The 21,710-nt window shown below is 44.5% G+C and overlaps 1 protein-coding gene across 2 annotated transcripts in view; it reads left to right on the top strand.

Annotated features, from left to right (window-relative positions):
* WNT2B (Wnt family member 2B) overlaps nt 1-21,710 on the top strand; it is a 368,678-nt gene that overhangs the window by 320,192 nt on the left and 26,776 nt on the right. The gene's annotated exons all lie outside the window — the stretch shown is intronic.

The following is a 21,710-nucleotide window of genomic DNA, read 5'->3' as shown; positions in this document are numbered from 1 at the left end:
TTAGATGTTTGCAGTGCCCTATGCTCTGCAGGATGTGCATGTTCAGCTGCTAATCTTTGATGACAGATCTCACCAACTGATGGTTGTTCCCTGAACTGCCTGAACATTAGCTGCCAAAGTGCTCCTGTCCAGAGCGGGCGCATGGTGTTGTTCTTATCAGCTGCAACTGATCCCTTTCTCTGCAGAGGATGATCTGCTGAGGGACATGCTTTCTTCATCTGGGTGGGGTATACAGCCTGGGTGAGCCATTCATAACATCTGCTGGGCAAAAAGCTACAGGTGCAGTGCAAATATAATGTTTTGCAAACGAGGACATTACACGCAGTTGTTTAGTGGCACTGTACTTAAATATCTAGCATGTGCGTCTTGAATGATTGCGTCTTGAATGATTGCTGCCTCTCCAAGCTGCCTAGTATCTGGCAAATCCTCAGGTGAATGGCAATATGTCTGAACCAGGAACTATGGCACAACATTGGTTGTGTGCAGTCCGTTGTCGCCGCTCCTATTTGCAGCGATGATGGAGCCATTGCCAGTGGCTCTGAGAAGGCAGCTGGGTGAGTGGGGGATCTTTTAGAGAGACACTAATCATGTGGTTTCGATGTACACAGACGATACTCTAGAGTACATTCAACAACCCGCTCAAGCGATTCCTACACTACTGGATATACTCCAGAGGTTTGGTAATATTTCTTGATTACAAATATATCCTGGTATATCAAGGCTGCTTTCGATCGGCCGGTTGGCCTTACAGGCACATGAGATGCGTCTGGAGGTGGATCTCCCATGGGCGGAGACCGAGGCCAAATATTTAGGGATTAAATTGCCAGCTACACCTCAGAGGTACTTGGCGCTTAATATAGAGAAGGTGATTGAGGAGATACGGGGTTCGGAGCACTTCTAGTGGGAGCTGCCTCAGTCCCTTATGGGAAGGATTGCTATAAAAAAAAAAGATCATCCTACCCCACTGTCTTTACGCGATGCAGCACTCCCTCTACAGAATACCTCAGCATGTTTTTGCAACATTAGTTAGCCTGATGGTAGACATGTTATGGGGCATTAAGCTTAAAAGGGTTAGCCTGGCCACACTGCAGAGAACCTGGCAAACCGGGGGATTGGAGGTGCCATGTTTCGAGTTCTATTATATGGCCTATCAGCTACAACATGCGGTCCACAGGTTAGATGAAGCAGAAAACTGGCAGAGGAGTCTGCTGGCAGGAACCTTTTCGGGAGGCTCTCTTCCTGAGCTCCTGATGTTAGGGAAGAGGGTACCCCCTGCCTGCCCCTATATAATCCATCACGTCACAGCGATATGGGAACACCTGGTCAGGAAGGTGCTGGTTCGAGTGCGGTATGCCCCTGATATGTCACTATGGGTGATACAACCCTATTCTAAAATTGCGGCTTCCATGTCTGTCCGTAGATGGCAGGAAGGCAGATGCCTAACGATGTGTGACCTCTTTGAAAATATGTAAGAAAGGGGAGAGACCACTTTTAACCTAGGAAACAGGCAGTTTCTGCAGTATGGGAAATATCTCAAGTAGCCCGGCAATATGGCCCTCATTCCTGGAAGAACCCCCTGTCAAAAATGTATTGCTGGAAATGCTATACATGGCCCAGGGACAAAGACTTATCTCACACTTATACCGGGCAATCGGTGAGGATAAAATGACCCAGATGCTCCCTGTACAAAAAAAGATGATCAGCAGTAGTGAAAACTCCCTTAACAGCAAAGGATTGGATTCAAATAAATGAAGGGGTTAAACAAGTGAGCTCGAATACCTGATTTAAATTGATGCAATACAATTTTGCCCACCAAATCTACCTTACTCCTAAAACACTAAATATAATTTACCCAACCCATACGAGGCAATGTCCCCAATGCAGTGAAGTGGAGGCAGATTTTATACATATGTTTTGGTCTTGTTCAAGCTTGAGCCCTTTCTGGAATTACATTTTAGCCATACTAAAGGAGGCTATGGGTTGGGTGATTCCTAGGGAGATTCGCACGGGCCTGCTGGCTTTGCTCCTTCATCCTAAGAATAAAAAGCTCAGTAGAAAATTCATGATGCTAGGGCTTGTACTTGCCAAGTGCCGAGTGGCCATCTTATGGATGAGCCACTCCCTGCCAAAGGTAGCGGTGTGGGTGAAAGATGTTTATGAAAGCGCAACAGCAGAGGTGGTCCAATTGAAGTAAATTAGACATGATGACAAAGTGGAAGATGATTCACGGGCCTGGGAGGCAATGTTGAAAGATATAAAAGGAACACAGGTGCCCGGGGCTCCACTAAACCTGAATTCAAAAGCTGGGAATACTCCATAGTTGGTAGTGTACCCACTGACAACAGTGGGATGAACTTTGACTAGGACATGAAATGGGCCACAAACAGGAGTCAAGAAAAGCAGTGGAGTAGACATACAGACATGGAGGGAGGTGGGTGGGGGGGTGTAAAGGGGAGCTCATGGATTGTTCTACTAAGGAGGCATTGCTCAAGAATGTACGTTATATAGGCCGAGAGAACTGGCTAAAATGATAATCGGTTATTTGATGACATTGGAAATATATTTTTCCTGTGTACATGTTTCAGTATATGTCTTACAGATATACCCTCTGCACCTGTTTCAAACGCCAATAAAGATATTTAGAAAAAAAAAACATTTGGTGTGTGAAACTCAGCATGCATCTAGGGGCCAGATGTATGTAGGGAAGGCTTTATGGTTACCACATAGCAAATGTTTGCAATTCGATATTTTTGGTAATCGCAAACACCCATGTACAAATGTGTGTTTCATGCATATTGAGAGTCACAAACAGACCTACCTCATTAATATTCATGACGTAGGTCTCAGTTTGTGACCCATTGTGAATTACGAAAATCACAGGGATGGTGGCCTGTTGGGAGGCATAAATGCTTTTTAATAAAACAATGTATTTTTTTAAATGTAACTCAGTTTCCTTAAAGGAAACGGGGATGTGTTACAAAAAGACAAACAGTTTTCTTTTCATTTTTTAAGACTAGGCAGTGGTCCCTGGGACCACTGTCTGCTCTCAATGTTTTTATGAACCTTCAGGATGTGGTCCTATTGTGGCCCCTTCCCATTTGCAAATGGGCTGCCAACAACTTGAAGTAGGTGGTAAAATGCAAATGTTTTGCAACCGCATTTCAGTCGCAAAACATTCAGTTATACCACTGGGAATCGGTATTAGAAAGAGATGCACTAAGCACGCTCCTTCCTAATCCTCAAATAGGGCTTGGTACATTAAAAAAGTGTTTGGGCCTTAACAAAATGTCCTAATTTTGTGAATTGTGTCGTTTACAACCGAAGAATAGCAAAATAGCTTTGTACATCTGTCCCTTAGTGATAAGCAAGTTCTGCGATTTCATGAGCTGTTGAGTGGTGAATTTATGACTATGATTTGAGTGTGCTGTTAATATCTCATAACTAAGGGCCCAACATGATTGAGGTGGTTTTAACAGATACAAAATTATATTTTCATAACAGGATAGCCCGGGTGGAGGTGTAGCAGCTACTTTTAGAAATAACATTGTAGCATCGACCCATTCTGAGATAAATATAGGAATTTAAAAAAGGCTGGGTCTGACGGTGTTGTATTAAAAAAGTTCCACCCAATTCCGTTGCTGCCAAAATATTTGGAGAAACAACTTACACTTTCCGTACAATAATTGCTTAAACACGATGCAGGTGAAATGAAATGAAAAGGACACTTATATAGCGCATGGCTACCCGGAGGCCTCCCAGTACTGAGCAGACCAAAGATCAGTAGCGGAGAGATTTAGGGAAACAGAAGAGTTTTCAGTTGTTTTCGGAAAACAAGGTGGCTTTGTTCCCTACGGATATGCAGCAGTAGTGCGTTTCAAAGTCTTGCCGCGTTAAGGGAAAAAAAGTCAGTCACCACTTCTGGCCCTCTTGATTCTTGGGACTTCAATTAAGTGAAGCTTGTCCAGTCGGAGATGCCTGCTCGCTTTGTAGGGGTAAATCATAGTTGAAATTATTGAGGGCCCGTTATCCTGCAGGGACTTGTGGACAATACAGAGGGCTTTAAAACTGACTCTTTCTTTTACTGGCAGCCAGTGAAGAGAACGCAGGGCAGGTTTGGCTGAGAGGCGATTTGACATTTCCAGCAAAATTCTGGCTGCACAGTTTTAAAGCGTTTGCAGTTTAGTGGTTACTACAATCGGGGCCCCTAAGTAAAGTGCATTTCCATAGTCTATCCATAGGTAGGTGTTAAAACATTGCACAGCATGGAGTCTCCTCTCCATGTGATTCTGGACGAATTGAGGATCTATATATATGCAGGGCATGTAAATGCTCTGGTTTTATCACACCTTTCTGCACCCTTCAACACTGTGCAATGTTAATAGACCATATCACAGCAGCAGGGATTGACTGCACACAATCAGCTAGATTAGGTTATTTTAAGGCTCAAGCCTTACCCATTAATTCTGGACACTTTTTAATATCTATCTGAGTATCTTAGCTAAAGCCTGAATGCATAAAGATTCAGAGACTATGATACACATATGTTAGTTCACTTAAACAATAACCATCCTCCTCTTTCCAGCAAATAAGGAGATTTATATGGAAGTGCATAGGCAGGGCCCCTCCTCCACTAGGGCAGAGGAGTGTCGCCCCACTTATTTTTCACAGTGCGAGAAGCAGAAACATAAAATGGAAATAACTTTCAGTTTTGTCTGGTTATGGGTGGACGGGCAGTTGGGTGGGTTGCTGCTCTGCAAGCAGGGCATTGGAGGAGTGGTGTGCCCAGTCCTGAGTGCACAAATACGGTTTGGTTGTCCCTCTGGGGCCGCCCAAACCAGTCATGCGCACTCTTCGCTTCTCCATGCAGGCTGCAATACATGGCCTCCCCTTAAGCGCCTCGCTGGGCAGCTTCCCGACCAATCACAATGCTGCCTACAGCATTGTGATTGGCTTTGGGGTGGGAGCCTGGCTTCATGTTCCTTCCAGAGGCAGGAGAGCAGGAGCGGGACCCAGCGAGCGGAACGGTACGTAAAATCTTTTTTTAAATTCTTATTATTAAAATAACCCCCCACCCGCCAGCCATGCCAGTGGGGATAAACTGAACCTTATTGCAGTTAAAAAAATTCCTTATTATTAACTACTGTACCGATTTTTTGTTGGACACCGCCGGACATGGCCCTTCTTAGGATTTCCCTAAAGGTTTTTTCTTTTTGACCTATTTTTTGCAGACTCTCTTTTCATGACCTTATAACTCTTGACACTTCCCCACAGTAATATAGCGGGAAAGCACATAAACCCTCCTTATACATGCCAGGAAGGGGTGCTTACTTGATTGGTTTAGGTGTCCTACCTGTGAGTGCCCTGTAAAAAGTTACACCACATACCCAGGGTGGGTAATGCACTAGCTAGTAGTGGGACCCAGTATTGATTGTGCCAAAACATGCATCATGCTTAGGTTGGCCTTTCTCCCTCATTAGCCAACTCTGAGGAGGTCTTTCACTACCATCATTCTACCATCAGAGTGGCCCTAGGTCAAGACCTTGAGGGGTGAATCTAGGGGTAGGTGATTGGCCGGGTAGGTACACCTGTGCGCTTGGGCAGAGAAGAACCCCTATGTGGGTTTTCCCCTCCTATGGGGCCAGCTCACCCCATGGGAGACCTCCCGGCTTTTGCTGATTCTCTTTTTGTGGCTTTGGGGCCTGTGGCACTTTCCCACTGTAAATGCAATATGAAGGTGCCTGCACCCTTCCTACCCATTTTAGGAAGTGGTGCTTACCTGATGTTTGTAAAATAGGTTACCAGCCTGCCATTGCAGGCCGGAGTGCGCACTGACACCAATGATGTTTTTAAACATGTGTACAGCCTGCCATTGCAGGCCGGTCTGCACACTTTCACCAATGATGTGCTTGAACAAGTGTCCAGCCTGCCATGGAAAGTTTGTGTGTGTGAGATTGGTCTTCTGCTCAGGCTGGCCTTTCTAAATCACTAGCTATCTTGAAACATTAAGGACCTTTCACTACCACTAGCTCACCCCAAGAGTACGCCTTAAGGGGTGAAGCGAGTGGTGGAGGAAAGGCAGGGAAGGTACACATGTGTGTTTCCTGCTCAGGTAGTGAGGAATACCCATGTGTGTTTTTACTACCTATGAGGTTTGCTCTTCCCGCAGGCTAATATGAGGAAATGGTTTATATTACTTCAAGCTGTAATAGTGGAATGCAGTAGAGCAGCCTCTTCATGTTTCCTATTATTGGATTCACAATGACAAATCTTTCCTGTGGTAAAGGTGGGTTTGTCATTACTAGCCTAGAAATGCATAGAAAGTGGGCATTTTTGTGCTGCTCTAAAACTCTTTGTGTGCCTCATACCTTGACTCAAGTCCATATTGGAGGGTGGGGGAGCACATCTGGGCATCTCCCAGTGACAGCTATAAAACATTGGACATGCAACTAGAACGTCAGGCTTCTGCCATTTGAGGGCCTGGCTGCATAGGTTGGAGGAAGAGGTTTTATCACTTGGCATCTTGGAGCCAGGTAATGGCCCCACTAAATTTTAAAATCTGCATTCCATGGCCTCATGGCAGACAGGACTGAAATTTAGGGGAGACATCTGTGGTTCAAGGGGGAAACCCTCTGAACCACCCCCACTTCAAAGGCACACTATATTAAACTACTGCTGCCATACTTCAGCGGGGAGAGATACACTTGTGGGTACGTGGGACTAGAGAACCTGCGTGGTGCACACTGACAGAGGAATATGTTGTGCAGAAGGAGAATGACTGCCATTGAAAGGGACGGCACACCCTTCCTGAACAGTGGCTGGCCTGTCTACCTGCTCCTGTGTGGCACCCTGAAGTGTGCTCTAAAAGGGCTTTTTGGCTTGACCCGTGTTCTCTCAGATGACTCATGGACATCAAAGATCTCCAGGAGACCCACACCGTCTACTTGCGACGCCTGGAAAGTAGTGCCCTCTTAACTGCCCACATTGTTTGTTGGATCACAACTGGTAGTGTGGAATGAGCGCGAAACTAAGAATTGTGCTTGGAGACCAGATTATCTTGTGCGGAGCCCCTGAGGTCTTGCCTGCGTCTAAGGCGTGTGACCCCTCGATAGTGGGGACACGCATAAGCATCTTGCTGGTGGTCAGTGGATTCACCAGTCGCGGGATCCAGTGTGGCCTGCTTCATCGATCGTGATGCATCTCTCTTTTGCAACACGCCTGCTGCATGCTCACTGTGTGCAATGTCGGATTTACAAGTTGCGACCCTTGGAGGTGTGGGCATAACCGTAGGGGTGCCTCATTCTACCCAGTGCAGAATTGCTAAACTTGCGTCTGTGTGTGTGACCAGAATTTCCTGGTACGACCAGTGGTATACACCTGTTACAACGCATTCGTTACTCCGCACTACCATTACAACGCGACTTTTACAACGCATACCATTACAACGCATTGCGCTGGGGGGTGCTCTAGGATAGGGAATAAGTATAATTTACTATCCAACACCTTCCCTAGGGTCCACGGGGACTGGAGTTAGAATAGTAAATTATACTTACCACTATCCAGCACCTCAAAGCGCTATGCGTTGTAATGGTATGCGTTGTAATGGTCGCGTTGTAATGGTAGGTAGTTGTAACGGTATGCGTTGTAACATGGTACATCCACGACCAGTATCAACGCACCCTAGGCATTGTGCCTCACTTCCAGGGAGGTATGGACTTTTTGACTTTTCTTTGTGTGTGCCTCCTAATTAATCGTGCTACCTACCCCCACCTGCTTCCCTGGGATCCTAAGTGTAACTTTGGCCACGTGCTGCCTAGTATCCAGGGGGGAGGGATGGTTATCTTCCATCTGTAGGCTTAGGATAGTCGGGGTGAGCTGGTGGGTGGAGAGAGGCTTGGACCACAGGTCAACTGTCCTGCTGGATATTAGATGCACCGCATTACGTAGCCGAGTACGTATGTGTGGGAGAACGTTCCGTGCAGACATGCCTAAGATTTGTTGCATCACCTATCGGTGCGGAGCGAATGTATTTGTGGGAGTGGCATTCTGTTGACCAACTGCGATTCACGACACTGGCCGAACGTGTTGTCATACACATTGATTTCTTGTCAGAAGAACACTTAGGTGGACATTGGTTTTACCCATGCAGCCTTGGCAGCAGTGCTGCTAAAAAGTATTAGAAGTCTCTGACTGAGAGGTATTACTGCCTACTCTTGAACTCTACTCTGCCCATATTCTTTCCTATTTTGCACATTGGTGCACTTTTAGGAGGTGTCTGGCTCCTGTAGGACCGGGCACCATCTTTTTGTGGGTTTAAGACCTGTTTTATTGCTTGTATGTTTTAGCTTTCTCTTTTTTTCAGTTTGTTTTAAGTTACCAGTAACTTACCGTAACAGGGGAGCTTGGTTCAGGTAGGGGGGTTGCTGGACCCGGGTTTGTTCTCTTCTGTTGTCCAACTGTTTTCCGGCTACACTATCAGCATCAGAACTTGGTCATAAGGTACGGGGGGTTGCTGGACCCAGTTTTTTTCTCTTCCGTTTGCCAACTTTTCTCCAGTCACTTATCAGTATTGGCATTGGCCATGCCCCCTCATTTCATCACGCTAATAATGGAGGGATTTGTAAATGGAATTGGAGCATGTCCACAAAGCTCTGATTTAGAGGTATTACTGTCTATTCTTGATCTCTAAGCTGCCCATATTCTTTCCTTGTAGGCACCTTGGTGCAATTTCATGAGGTGCCTGGCTCCTGTAGGACCGGACGCAATCTTTTGGTGGGTTTAGGACCTGTTTTATTGCTTGCATGTTTTAGTTTTCTCACTTTTTTTGTTTGTTTTAAGTTACCAGTAACTTACCTTAACAGGGGAGCATGTTAAAGTAAGGGGGGGTTGCTGGACCCTGGTTTGTTCTCTTCTGCTGTCCAACTGTGGTACGGTCACATGCTATCAGCATCGGAACTTGGTCTCACCCCCTCATTTCATCACCCTAATAATAGAGGGATATTTAAATTGACTGGAAACGTGTCAGTGCAGCGGGAGTGCCGCAGGCGTACTATAGGTGAGCCAAAGACAAGCCCATCTGCACCGGTCCGCACTCGGACCGCACTCAGCACCTGCCACCCTGCTGGTTCTCCCTCGCAACAGATAACTTTTCACTGTTACTTGCGAGGCAAATTGGTTTCTTAGAGGGATCATGGTAAGCAGTGTCTGGGATCCAAGTTGGTGCCACTGAATCCCCTAAGTCGTAGATCCTGCTACAATGTAAGTTTACCTTAACTAACACTAAAATTAAAGGTCTAACTCCTGCCACACCAGGCGCCACTACTACTAATACTGTGCCCAACATTTTTAAAGCAACGCTCATAAACGCTAAATTACTGGTAAAAAATGCATTGGCTTTTGCTAATTTCCTAGAGTACTATGCACTGGACATGGCGTTTATCACCGAGACCTGGGCAGACGCTGGGTCAGACCCTAGCCTCATTATGGCCTTGCCCCCTGGATTTGCCATTTCCAGGCTAGATCGCTCAATATAAAGGGATGGGGGATAGCGATCATATATCAGGATCATCTGAAAACCTCCTTTAGGCCTTTGCGGGCCATACCAGATTGTGAGGTATTAGCTTTCAAAATATCTCTGACCAATCATTATTCTTTTAATGGGGCTTTAATCTACAGGCCCCCGGACTCCAGAGCAGCCTTTCTGATTAATAGAAGCCAATCGATTAACATCAAAGTTCACTCTCCCGACTTTACCATTTTAGGGGATTCGAACCAGTAATTGGAAGACAGTTTAGACAGAGACACCACTCTCTTCATAGATCTTTTGGAAAGCTTGGGTTTTGCACAGATAGCTAAAGGTCCTACGCATGCCTCTGGCCACTCCCTGGATGGCATCTTTTCTGATAATCCTTACCTAAGAGTATCATCTATTCTTACCCTGGTTTGGTCTGGCCATTCAGCGGTCATGTTTTATATCACTTTGGGACCTGAAGGTGATATTGTGCGTTCCCTTCCGATCAAAACTCCATGGCATGTGGCATAAAATTACCCCTGAGGCTTTCATGGCACATTTAACTCGCTCTAAACCTGAAATCCTGGTCGACCTGGATGAGGCTGCTAATACCTATCACACATGTTTACTTGGTCAGGTGATAATCTGGACACCTCCGTTGTCCAGCTTTGTCTCTCATCGGTCTTTCGTTGGCTTGCATTTGCCCAACTGAAATGCAATGAGGAAAAATCTGAAGTCCTCCTCTATAGTGATTTTCCTACTAACTTTAGAGAACTGCTGTGGCCACCGGGCGCTCCTTACCCTTACTCCATGGGTAGCATGGCAAAAAATTTGGGAGTGTGGTTTAGTGAAAACCTTAAATTTGAGGACCACATAAAAAAATTAACAGGTGTCTGCTTTGGCACTCTCAAAGCCTTATGCAGATTCTTTCCCTTGCTCCCGAGGGAAGCCAAAGAGTCAGTGTCATGTGCCCTTATCCTTTCTCGGCTAGATTACGCGAACGCTCTGTTCATTGGCATTCCAGCTTACCTGATCAAGCGCCTTCAATTCATCCAGAATGCGGTGGCTAGACTTCTTTTTAACATCTCGAGGAGGTCCAGTATACGGCAATATTTGCGTAGTCTTCACTTGCTGCCTGTGGCTCAACGGATTCTATTGAAATCTCTGGTTCTTTCTTTCAGAGCCACGTATGGTCAAGGTCCTCATTACCTGAGAAAGCGTTTTCCATGTATGTTCCCAACCGCTGCCTTAGGTCGGCGAACCAGTGTCGGATGGCCCTTCCACGATTCCAGCGCGCTCGGCTAGGCGGTCAATCTATCTCTGTAAAAGCAGCTAGAGCTTGGAACGCAATTCCATTGCAACTTCGTGCCATCCAAGATATTTTTGTCTTCAAAAAAGCACTAAAAACACATCTCTTTACCATAGCATTCTAATTTCCATTTCCACCCATTCTGCCTCTCTGCACGAGTTCGCACCAGGATACTCTAGGGTAATTGAGCACGCTATAAAACTTTTTATAACATATAACATAACATGAGTTACTACTAATCAGAACCTTCTTGCGTCTGTAGAAGCCATCAATCATAAAAGGACCTCTCAGTCTGAGCCCTGGTTCAACGACAATCTTAGAACTCAGAAACAGGTGTGTCATAGGCTTCAGCAGAATGGCGCACTCAATATGACCTGATGATAAAATCTCCTACAAAAAATCGATTCAAGATTATAAAAGAAGGTCTCTATTGCCAAAACTTGTTACTTTACAACCACAATCAAGGCCTCTCTCAATATCCCTAAAGAACTTTTTGCTACAGTGAGAAAGCCGAGAAAGCTTCCTGAACCCAAAAACACTGAAGTTGATCAAGAATTTTGTGACTCATTAGAAAAAAAAAATCAGATCAAAGTAAAAACAATCTACGACACATTTCCCTCTTCTCATTCAGTAGAAAGAACATCCACAGAGGGTGATTACCTCCCCTATTCCAAAGGGTACTAATTCCATAGATGCTTTAGCAGACAATACTTCTATTTTTGAAGCTTTTAACCCATTCTCTGACTTATTTGTTCAGACTCTTCTCTGTCCAACAAGGTCATGCTCTCCTTGGAATCCCAGCCCCCCAACGTTTCTCCAATTAGCCCCTGAGGTTAAGGTTAATTACCTCAGAGTTATCTTTATTAAGATGTTTTCGGAAGCCTATTTCCCTAGAGAGTGGAAGAGACCTTCTATTCTTCCTTTGTTGAAGAAACCCAATTTGGACAGCAAGGACCCCAACAACTATAGGCCGATCTCCCGACTTCCTTTTCCCACAAAGATTGCAGAGAAAGCAATGAATATCAAACTTTCACAGTTCATTATGAATAACAATCTTCTAGATGAGATGGCACACAATATGGTTTCAGAAGCCAACATAGCACTGAGTTGGCTCTGATTACCGTTTCTGAGGATATCAGGAACATTCTGAACAAAGGCGGGAAGACGTCCTTGAGCCTGTTGGATCTTTTCGCGGCATTTGACACAGTCAATCATCGACTTTTGCCTTGGGCAAGGCACTCAAACTTTTGTAATCTTTTGTTTCAGACAGGGAACAGCTAGTGGAGCTTGATGGGTTTGGGTCCACACCCATTTCTCTCCCCTGTGGGGTACCTCAGAGCTCATCATTAAGCCCGACACTTTTTCACCTTTATGTTACTCCTCTCACCACCCAAATAAAGTCGTTTGGCTTTACAGTAGTGCCATACACTAATGATGCGAATCATAGCATCATTGCCCAGGGGTCCCGATGACACTGCTTCCAGATTCCATGATTGTATGTATGAAGTTGGAAAGTGGATGTCCAGTAATTGTCTCAAGCTGAATTCAGAAAAGACTGAGGTTTTACTATTTAGGCATGACACATCTTTTTGGACACCTAATTTGTGGCCGCAGGAAATGGGAGATCTTCCTACCCCAGTTACCATGGTAAAAAATGTACGAGTCTACTTCAATGATAAACTTTCTTTTGGACGCCAAGTAAACACCAGTACCTCCTCCTGCTTTCTCATGACGAAAATCCTTAGGAAAATCTTACCTTTTATTCCTTCTGACCTGCAGATATCGGTAATTTCTGCACATATTTTAGCAAAGATTGACTACTGTAGTGCACTCTTTTTTAATATGCAATCAAGACTTTCAAACAAACTGCAGGTTCTCCAAAATCCAATGGCACGCCTTTTGCTGGCTGTTCCAAAATATTAATCTGTATCTCACGCCCTGCCACTATTGTATTGGCTGCCAGTTAGAAGACAAATTGAATTTAAATCCCTCTGCTTTACCTTTAAAGCACTACATGGGCTCGGCCCTGACTATTTTAATCAGATTTATGTGGTATGTTCCCAATAGGCAGCTCCGCTCTTCATCAGCTTTTAATTGTGTAATCCCAAGGGCTAACACAGCCTACTGGTGTGGCAAAAGTGTTGTTGCAGCACAACCAGGCTGTGGAACTCCTTGCCTCCGGCTCTTAAGAAAGAATCTAACCTTCTCTCCTTCCACAAATGTCTAAAACCTGGTTGCTGAAAAAGTAAGGTTTCCTAAATTTTGTTGTCTCTCATCATCCTTAGTTTTAGTTCTTCTCTCTCTAGCAGAGTACCTGCGCCTAGACACCTTTGGGTATTAGTGTGCGTTATAAATTAAAATTTCAACACAGTTGGTCCTATTACCGCTAGTAGTATTGTTAAGTGTGTTTCATGCCCGGAAATACATGATTCTCAAGTTGTGTTAATTTTTGTGTGTTGAATACAAACATTATTTACATACATCACTTGTGAAGTCTCTTTTGTGATGCTCAGTATATTTATTTTGAGGGAGTGCTTTACACATTGCCTCTGTGAAATGCCTGACTGCTCAGTGCCAATCTACCCCAGATTGAACGCAGATTATACAGTGTGAGTGATCACCCTTCCCTGAGGGGTGTGGCAGGTTCTGCTTGGCTGGGACATCGCCTCAGCCAGCCAGAAAGTGCCAGTTCCAACAGACATATACTTGCCAGCGGAGGTGGGTCCTTTACCCCTCCTCCTTTGCATCAAATTTCAACAGCAGTGTCATCCTGCACCTTTTACCTCAAAGTCTTATGGAAGATCCTCATCTTGTTTCCCTCTCACTGCGACTGTATGGCATTTAGGGGCCTTATTTATGAAGGCCTTGCGCCAGTGGTGCGTCACTTTTTCCCATGTTAAAAGTGACGCACCGGCGGCGCAAGGCCTTCATAAATAAGGCCCCAGATCTCTTATTGGGGGGCGGGGGAGGGGGTCTAGCATCGAAATGCTAAGAACTTTTATTTGGAAAATAATGTGGTCCACCATATTACTGGGTCATCTCATTTGGCAGATTCCAGGAAATTGCTCCAGAAACGTAATTGGTTCCTGGTAAAGAAGAGTCCAGTTCAGAGTTTCTGCATTATCCAGAAGACTTTGTGGTGCGAGACACCAACATTTATCAGCATATGCATGATGAAATATGTGCCACAAAGGATCCTATATCCGGCTGGATATCATAGACAAAAAAACAGAGGCAGATGTTTTTCTTTTTCTGCCACAAGATTCTGGAACTTTCTAACATCTTTAGTATGTCTGGAAAGTTCTGCTCTTAGTTAGTCTATTTTGCACCCAAAAAATACACTGAAGTATCACATTTTTGTCACTTTCAATTCTTTCTTTCACACATGCATTGCATACAAAAATAAATTATTTTTCATTTTTATACTGCTAGACACACTGGTTCCCTTTACGGGTAAAAAGATTAATTGCTAGGGACCCCCAAAGGGTAGTTCCAGTGATCCTTTGGTATCCCTAACAACCACATTCAGCGGTCGGATAGCTTCTGCTGGGCCATGCTGTAAAGTTTCTCTGCCAGACTGTTGCTAAAATATTCAGTAAACTTGTTGGCTTTGGCATAGACAATATTTCTGACATGCAACCAGACCTACTGGCTTTGTCAATCCTTAATATTTCACGTTAGGTGACCTATAAAATATAACTTGTTCCTGGCAGCTGTTTGTATAAAAAATGTTTGTTTCACAAAAGCAGTGGATTCCTTGGCATAGGAACATTTTTAAATTGTCTAGAGTACCTAAGGAAGAACCAGGGTGTACAACATATCTTCTTCCACTACATAAGAAGCAATCTCCTTCCTCCTTTTCAGTGTTTTGTCGCTCTCTACCATATGTCCACCATTGCCCCGCAATTTACTAACACCTTGATGAAAACAATGAAATGCAGTGCTACACACTCTTTATATTTACATTAGATCTGATAAACGCATTAAGAAATGTATCCGGTGACTCGATGAGATCAAGGACGCAGTGCTCCTGTCTCCAGGTTTTCTTTTACAACTAGCTATTTTCTGGTGTGTTAGTAGAATTGGAAGAGCAGAGGTGAAGCAGCACTTATACCACCGAAATGCATCAGGTTATTTAAACTCAGAACTGGCGCACAATGTCCTTGGTGGCAGGGATGGATGTGGTCATTTCATGTATTAACGTCTGTATTGCAGAGTTTGGATTCAGGGCAGCTTTGAGGTGTAACATTTCATGCGACATGAAAGATGCATGATCTACTAAACAAGCCTTCCATAGGCATGTTCTGCTGAGTGCAGTGTTCACAGCGCCAACCTCTCGCTCATCCTTAGAACACTCTTTTTCAGGTTCATAAAGCATGCTGGTGGGGGTAGAATATTCCTGTATTTATAATGGCTAGTTCAGTCTTAGTACATGAAAGCGTTCTGCTTGATTAGGCACGCTGGAATGCATTCAGAAATTGCCACATCTATGGCACAACTTACCAAACGTTGACCCGCTAAAAAACGGTGGCAAGAGAAAATTAGGCACAAACATAAAGACGGGAGTCTTGGACTACAGCCAGTGCTCAAATTAAAGGCATAAAAAAGAAAACAGAGGCAACATTTTGAGAACCATCCAAACCGAGGCCACCAAACATGCCAGCACTTTAGGTAGATATTAAAGCAAGGGGCACAATGAGTGTAAGCAAGTTTGGTTGAGGTTATTTTCTTTTTAATGGACACAATGTTTGTTTCTTCATACTTTCGCTGTCTTTGGTAATGTGAAGTATATCTTTACTTTTAATTTTACTTGCTCATATTATAATATAGAAGCTAAGTAAATGTTTGAGCACGGCGGTGATAAGAGTATGAGTGAGAGAGAGGGTAACTGAACTGCTGTATCATCCACCCAACAAGATGAATCGCCTATGCGGCCTTTCAAGTTCACTGGCTATGTCCGAAAGTAGTAAAACATCCTTTTTGTACGAATTATCCTAAACTCTCCCGCTTTCATCAAAAGTGCAGGTTAACACGTTTAAAAGAACAATATTTTATGAGTAATTAGCGACTTGTTCAATTGAGGTCACCCTACTAAATAAAAATGAATGGTAAAGTCAGTTTACACGCACTGCTTTTCTGTTGAAATGTTATTGTTAAACCACTCCTTTGTTTCACCAACGTTTCTAGGTGATCATAAAAAAGATGGACACACTATGTGCCACACTTAATATATCAAAAATCTTACGTGCATGTCTTGATGGCATTATTGTATTTCCATGCTCATTGTATAATATCATGGGGCAATTAGTACACTGATGAAGTGCATTTCTCACCTGTCATCAGTGAATGTCTCTTTAAGATGATCATGTCCACCCCCTTGACTGACCTTCAAGGGCATTTAATCCTCATGCTTTGCAGCTGAGTCTAAACTGCCCTCGAGGGAGACAGGCAGGCCACAGTGAAAGATCAAAAGGAGGCCTTTACCAAAAGAATGCCAAGCCAACAATCCCAGGAGAAGAGACACTGGAAATAAAAGACAGCTTGTCATGTCATGTCGCGCCAAATAACTCACAGTGCGCACGAAACATAAATAAAATAGACTTAAAATTGACTCATGTTGAATGTCCGCGCCTACATATGGGTAGGACAGAGCAGAGCTCACACGAGGCGATCAATACTAGATTCGAATGACTGTATCTCATTCCATAACTCGTACAACGTATAGACAATTAAGAAATTAAGGCCCAGATGCATCAAGGTAAGATCCGTTCGCAAAGGGGCAGATTCTCAGAATCTGCCCCTTTGCGACCGGTATTTTTGCATTTGGGATGCATCATCCCAAATGCAAACATCGTAAATTAAGAATTTACTAAATTGCGATTACTTGCATTTAAGGAATCTCAAATTGAGATTCCTTTAATGCAATGCATCAAAGTAAAAAAAAATTGCGATTTCGCTAATAGGAGTGGCAAATTAGCATGAAGTTCAACTTCATGGTAATTTGCAAAAACTTTGAAAAATGCACTTTTGTGCATTTTTCAAAGTTTTATTTTGCGCACACACATGTGCACAGATCAATTTCAGGGGTGCAACAGGGTGTCCTTTGGACACCCCTGCACCCTTGAAATCGCATTCTCAATTTGCGATTCGCAAATTGAGAATGTCTTCCCATTCATTCCTATGGGCCTCTAGGCCCATAGGAATGAATTGGGAGGTATTCCTTAATTGCGACTCGCAATTTGCGAGTCACAATTAAGGAATTTTAAGAATTCGCTATTTTTTGAGCTACTCCTTATTAGCGATTCCTTATTTTTCTCTAATAAGGAATCGCAAAATGGATGCTTGATGCATCTGGGGGTAAGCAACTTCTAAAAACCTAACAAAGGAATAGATACAAAATCATACCCAAAATGGAAATGTCTCGCTATTGCACACCGTGTGTCAAACATCAAGCTACTTTTAGCCTTTTTATAAGCACTTCTGATTTTGGCAGAAATGGGAACGGCAGTAAATAATTCGAACAGGTTAATATAGTGTTGTCAAATGGAGAAGTTTGGATTAGAATTCTGGTCTCATAAATTAACAATGTAGCCACCAGACATCTCCTGGTTAACAAATATCCTTTATTTAAAACAAATAAAGCAAATAATTTGTGCACTATGCTTGCTTCTCAAGAAAAACGCAAAATGTATTTGGCTTTGTGTTTCAAAAGTGAAGTAAATGTATTTGCTCTATTTCTAATGACTTAAACAAAAGTCATGGGTGATGAGTTAATTTATGTATTTATTTTGCACTGGTATTATTGGCCCCTTTCCCGACAACGAAAGCACCACAATGTGAGCAAAACATCATTTACTGTGATCCTATAAATGTTAATGAAAGCATACTTGCCTTCCATATATTCATAAAAATGACCAAAAGAAATAACCCCCGCACTCTGCCCCATTCCCACATGTATACCACCTTTGCCCATACTGTATTCCTTATGCGGACAAGAAAAGCCAACGTACACATTTGTCACATAGTGGTCATTTGTTGGCCGCAGTTTATTAGGAATACAAAGAAACATGTATATACTTTGCATATTTTGCATGTTATGTCCTGACAAAACTTCCTTGTTATTGTCTCTTGGCCCTTCTGGGTCGTTCTCCTTGATAGGTTGGTTTTTGCGCTCACTTTGCGCGGGGAGTGGGTAGCTTCTGTCCAGTTTGTTTGTGTCCCGGGGCGCAGCGCTGGTTATGGCGCCGGCTCTCGAGCCCCCTTCGGGAGCAGCCTCTGCAAGGAAGAAAGCGCACGTACATAGAACACCCCCGAATTTATCATAATTTAAAAAACGCTGATGATGCACCATAGTGAGTGAACACCTTAGAAAGCAGGCCTTCATTTTCACCCTTGGTTTAGGTTCAATTACCAGGACTACATATGTCAGTTGTGTGTCGGTGTACACGTTTTTTACTTTAAATTATCTGCATATGATCTGAATATTTAGGGCCCTATTGTGATGCCGGTCGGACAAGCGTTCTACCGGCATCATGTCGGAAACAGGACCGCCCTACAAGGATTAGCAGGTCCTGCATTCGGAATTACGGCTGTTGTAAAGTGTATGCACAAGCAGCAATAATAAATATGCACTTTTTACACATCCCTACGCCATGCCTGCCACATGGTGCAAGGATGTTTAGGGGGCACCAGGCCCACCAGGCCTCATATTGGAGGTCGCAGAGTGACAGAGGCCCTGCTAGGGGCCCCCAAAGTCTGTTTCCATCTGCCATAGAAAGACAGACCAAAAGGGACATTTTATTTCCTACGGCGCTGCCTGAGTAGTCACTGCCCTTATTACAGGGAAAACATTCTGACCACGGGGCTGACTGGCTCCTAAGTGGCATAACACCGGGTGTGGTGCTGGTGATCCATTCCAACCTTTGATGCCCCCAAAAATTATGCTGTCCATGGCGAACCTCCCCCCCCCCTTGCAACACCACTGGGGATCCTGGAGCCCCTCGGAACAGCAGTCCCTCAGCCTGCTGCCTCCCACTTCCGCATCGTAATGCAGCAGTATGACCGCAGGGGCAGATGTCGGTTGGACCATAACTGACGAGCAGTTGGTTGCGGTCCGACCGACACTGTAAAAAGCCCTGGGCCTCATTTATGACTTTTTGCCGTAGGGAAGCGCAGCAGGCCTTCCTGCTGCGCTTCCCTACGGCAAAAAAAAGGGCAGAAATGCGCCGTATCTATAAGATACGGCGCATTCCTGTCCTTTTCCCCTGCGCCGGCGCACAATGGGCTGCCTGCGCCAGCGCAGGCACCCTTGCACCATGGTGCAAGGGTGCCTGCGTTGCGGGGAAGATTTTTTTTTTACAGGAAGGGAAACCTTTCTGTACAAAAATAATCACAAGAGGCTTTTCCTCTTTCTATGTGTGCTGTAGAATGCAGCACACATAGAAAAAGGAAATACGAGGATAAATAAAGACATTTCTCCCTGTTGCGCCTCCCTTACGCCCCGCCTGGGGAGGCGTAAGCTTTTGGCACTGCTTCAGAGTTACGATTTCTCGTAAATCTGGGGCAGTGTCAAAAGGACATGGATGTTGCTGGGAACGCCCCCAGCAACACCCATTGCAAGCCCCTTTAACGCAGAACACTGCGTTAAAGGGACTGATATTTATCAGGCAGCAGTACGCCACAAAAACTGGCGTACTGCTGCCTGATAAATACCACGCAGGCTTCTGCGCCACGCAACTTCATGAAAAGTGAAGTTCCGATGGCGCAAGGGGCCTCATAAATGAGGCCCCCTGTATGTAATAAGATATTGTAGTGCTCCACAACACCAAAAAGAGAGTTGCAACCAAAGTTATAACCCCAACCAGTTATCCCTGATTTACAAACAAATATATCTAGAAACATTTCTAATTTAACACATTATTTTTCTGAGTTAATTAGAATGTATAGTCCAAAGTGATGAAACGTTCTTCTACTGAAAGAATCATTAAAGGAAACAAATAGGAAAATAGAGAGGGACAAATCCCAAAAAGTGCAGAATTCAAGTGAGTCGTATGCCACGGATTTTCGATTGGAAAAAACTTTCATAGTTTTCCTTCTAGTGAAGTGGCACCACCTGGATTGGTCTAAGCCACTCGTTTGCCGCTCAGACTGTGCATTGGAGCCTTTGGCATTTCTCCAACCTTGCTGTGCAAAACAGCTGGGTTGAAGAAACATAAGTGAGCATGTTTGTTTGACTGGCATAAGATGGCTGGCAAAACAGACAAGAGCACTTATAAGGGCACACTACTCCTCCTCCCACCTATGCCCGGCCCGCCCTGCCCGATTCTCATTGCGTGGCTCAGACAGCATAAGTAGCATGATAATAACATTTTGTTATTTTCATCTTATTTATAATCAGCTGGCACTGGGCTGTGGTGCAACACTCCTCCACTATTACAGAGGAGCTGCCCCTGTTCTAGTGATATAGAAAGGGCACAAGTGACAGGAGAGTTTGCTGGTTTATGGACAGGTAATGCATTGCCATGTAGTGTTTTTTAAACAGGTGCGTAAATGTAAATGTTTTGAGCTTGTATAGCGCACAGCTACCCGCAGTGGGTTTCCCGGCGCTTGCTTAGGGAACCCGTCCTGGTATTCCCCTGTGAGATAACCCCGGCAGGGTATCCACAAGGTGAAAGCCAGGCATCCCGCCGCGAGGGGCCGTTGTGGAGATTAAGCAAGCTATTGCCCAGAATCGCAGAGTGTGAACCCGTGAGTCGAGAAGGCACCGGAGCGAGAATTATCGAGTCCATGGAATTTTTTAGCCCAAGACCCGCCGAGGCGGGGAATTGAACCCTGGTCCAGGGCCGATCTCAGCTTCCGGGTCTGCCGCCTCTAACCCCTGCCGCCTCTAACCCCTGAGCCACACTTCTCCACCACGTGCGTGTTCAACTCTTGACCATATTGGAGCGGCGTTTGGCAGCCCTGATGGATAAATGGTTGTTGTTGCTGTGTGCTTAGATGGAATAGGCGTGGTACCTTGTTTCCTCTTTCTTGCACTTCATAGTCTGCATTCTGATGGCATCCTAGTAGCAGGTGTGCTGTGATCCACCAGAGATGCTGAGCTTTGTCTGCAAGAAATGCAGGGTGCTGATTGTGATGATTTTGTAAATGGAAGTTGCTGGTTTTGAACACTGTGTGGGTCAGCAAGAGGAGCCAATGGAATTTCTTGAGGATGGGGGCGGGGGGAGATAATGTGATCATATTTCTTCTGGGCCTGGATGAGACTTGCTGTGGCATGTAGGATGCCCTTAAGGGATGCCATTGTGGATTGGGCAAGGCCATAAAGCAGGGCGTTACCACCATCCAGATGCAAGAGTATGAGAGAGTTGAACAGAAGTTCTTAAGTCACTTTCTGGAAGAAAAGTTTTCATTTTCTGTAGAAGAGAGAGCTGATTCAAGCTGTCTGTGTTATTTTGGCAATGTGTTCCTAAAGGGCGAGGTAGATGTTCAGTGTGAATCCAAGTGACTAGACATTTAGAGAAAATCAGGATTCAAAACCATCAAAGTTCATGTCATTGATCTAGGTTTATACTGTTTCTTGTTTATTGACCTTCGAAATAACAGTATTTATCTCTCAGTTAGGATAAGCTTCAGGTAGGAAGGGCCTGGACATCCAGGTCTGGAGGATGTGCAGGCAGTGTTTGGCTTTGGGTGCCTGAAGCAGAGAAAACTCTCCATTAGTGTTGTCTTGCATAATAATATTAGTGAATCTTGGTGCTCATATCTGTGAGTAGACGAATGGTAGGTAATTCATAGGCCAGAAGATGTGAGGCCATCAGGTTGTAGTGTACGTTTTTTATGAGTGGTAGGATCTGGCCTTTTTTAGAGCTTCAAGGAAGATGCTTTGATTGAGGA

Source organism: Lissotriton vulgaris, chromosome 5, assembly GCF_964263255.1.
Source record: "Lissotriton vulgaris chromosome 5, aLisVul1.2, whole genome shotgun sequence".
In the NCBI taxonomy this organism is placed as follows: Eukaryota; Metazoa; Chordata; class Amphibia; order Caudata; family Salamandridae; genus Lissotriton; species Lissotriton vulgaris.
This window is presented reverse-complemented; position numbering and strand designations above follow the sequence as displayed.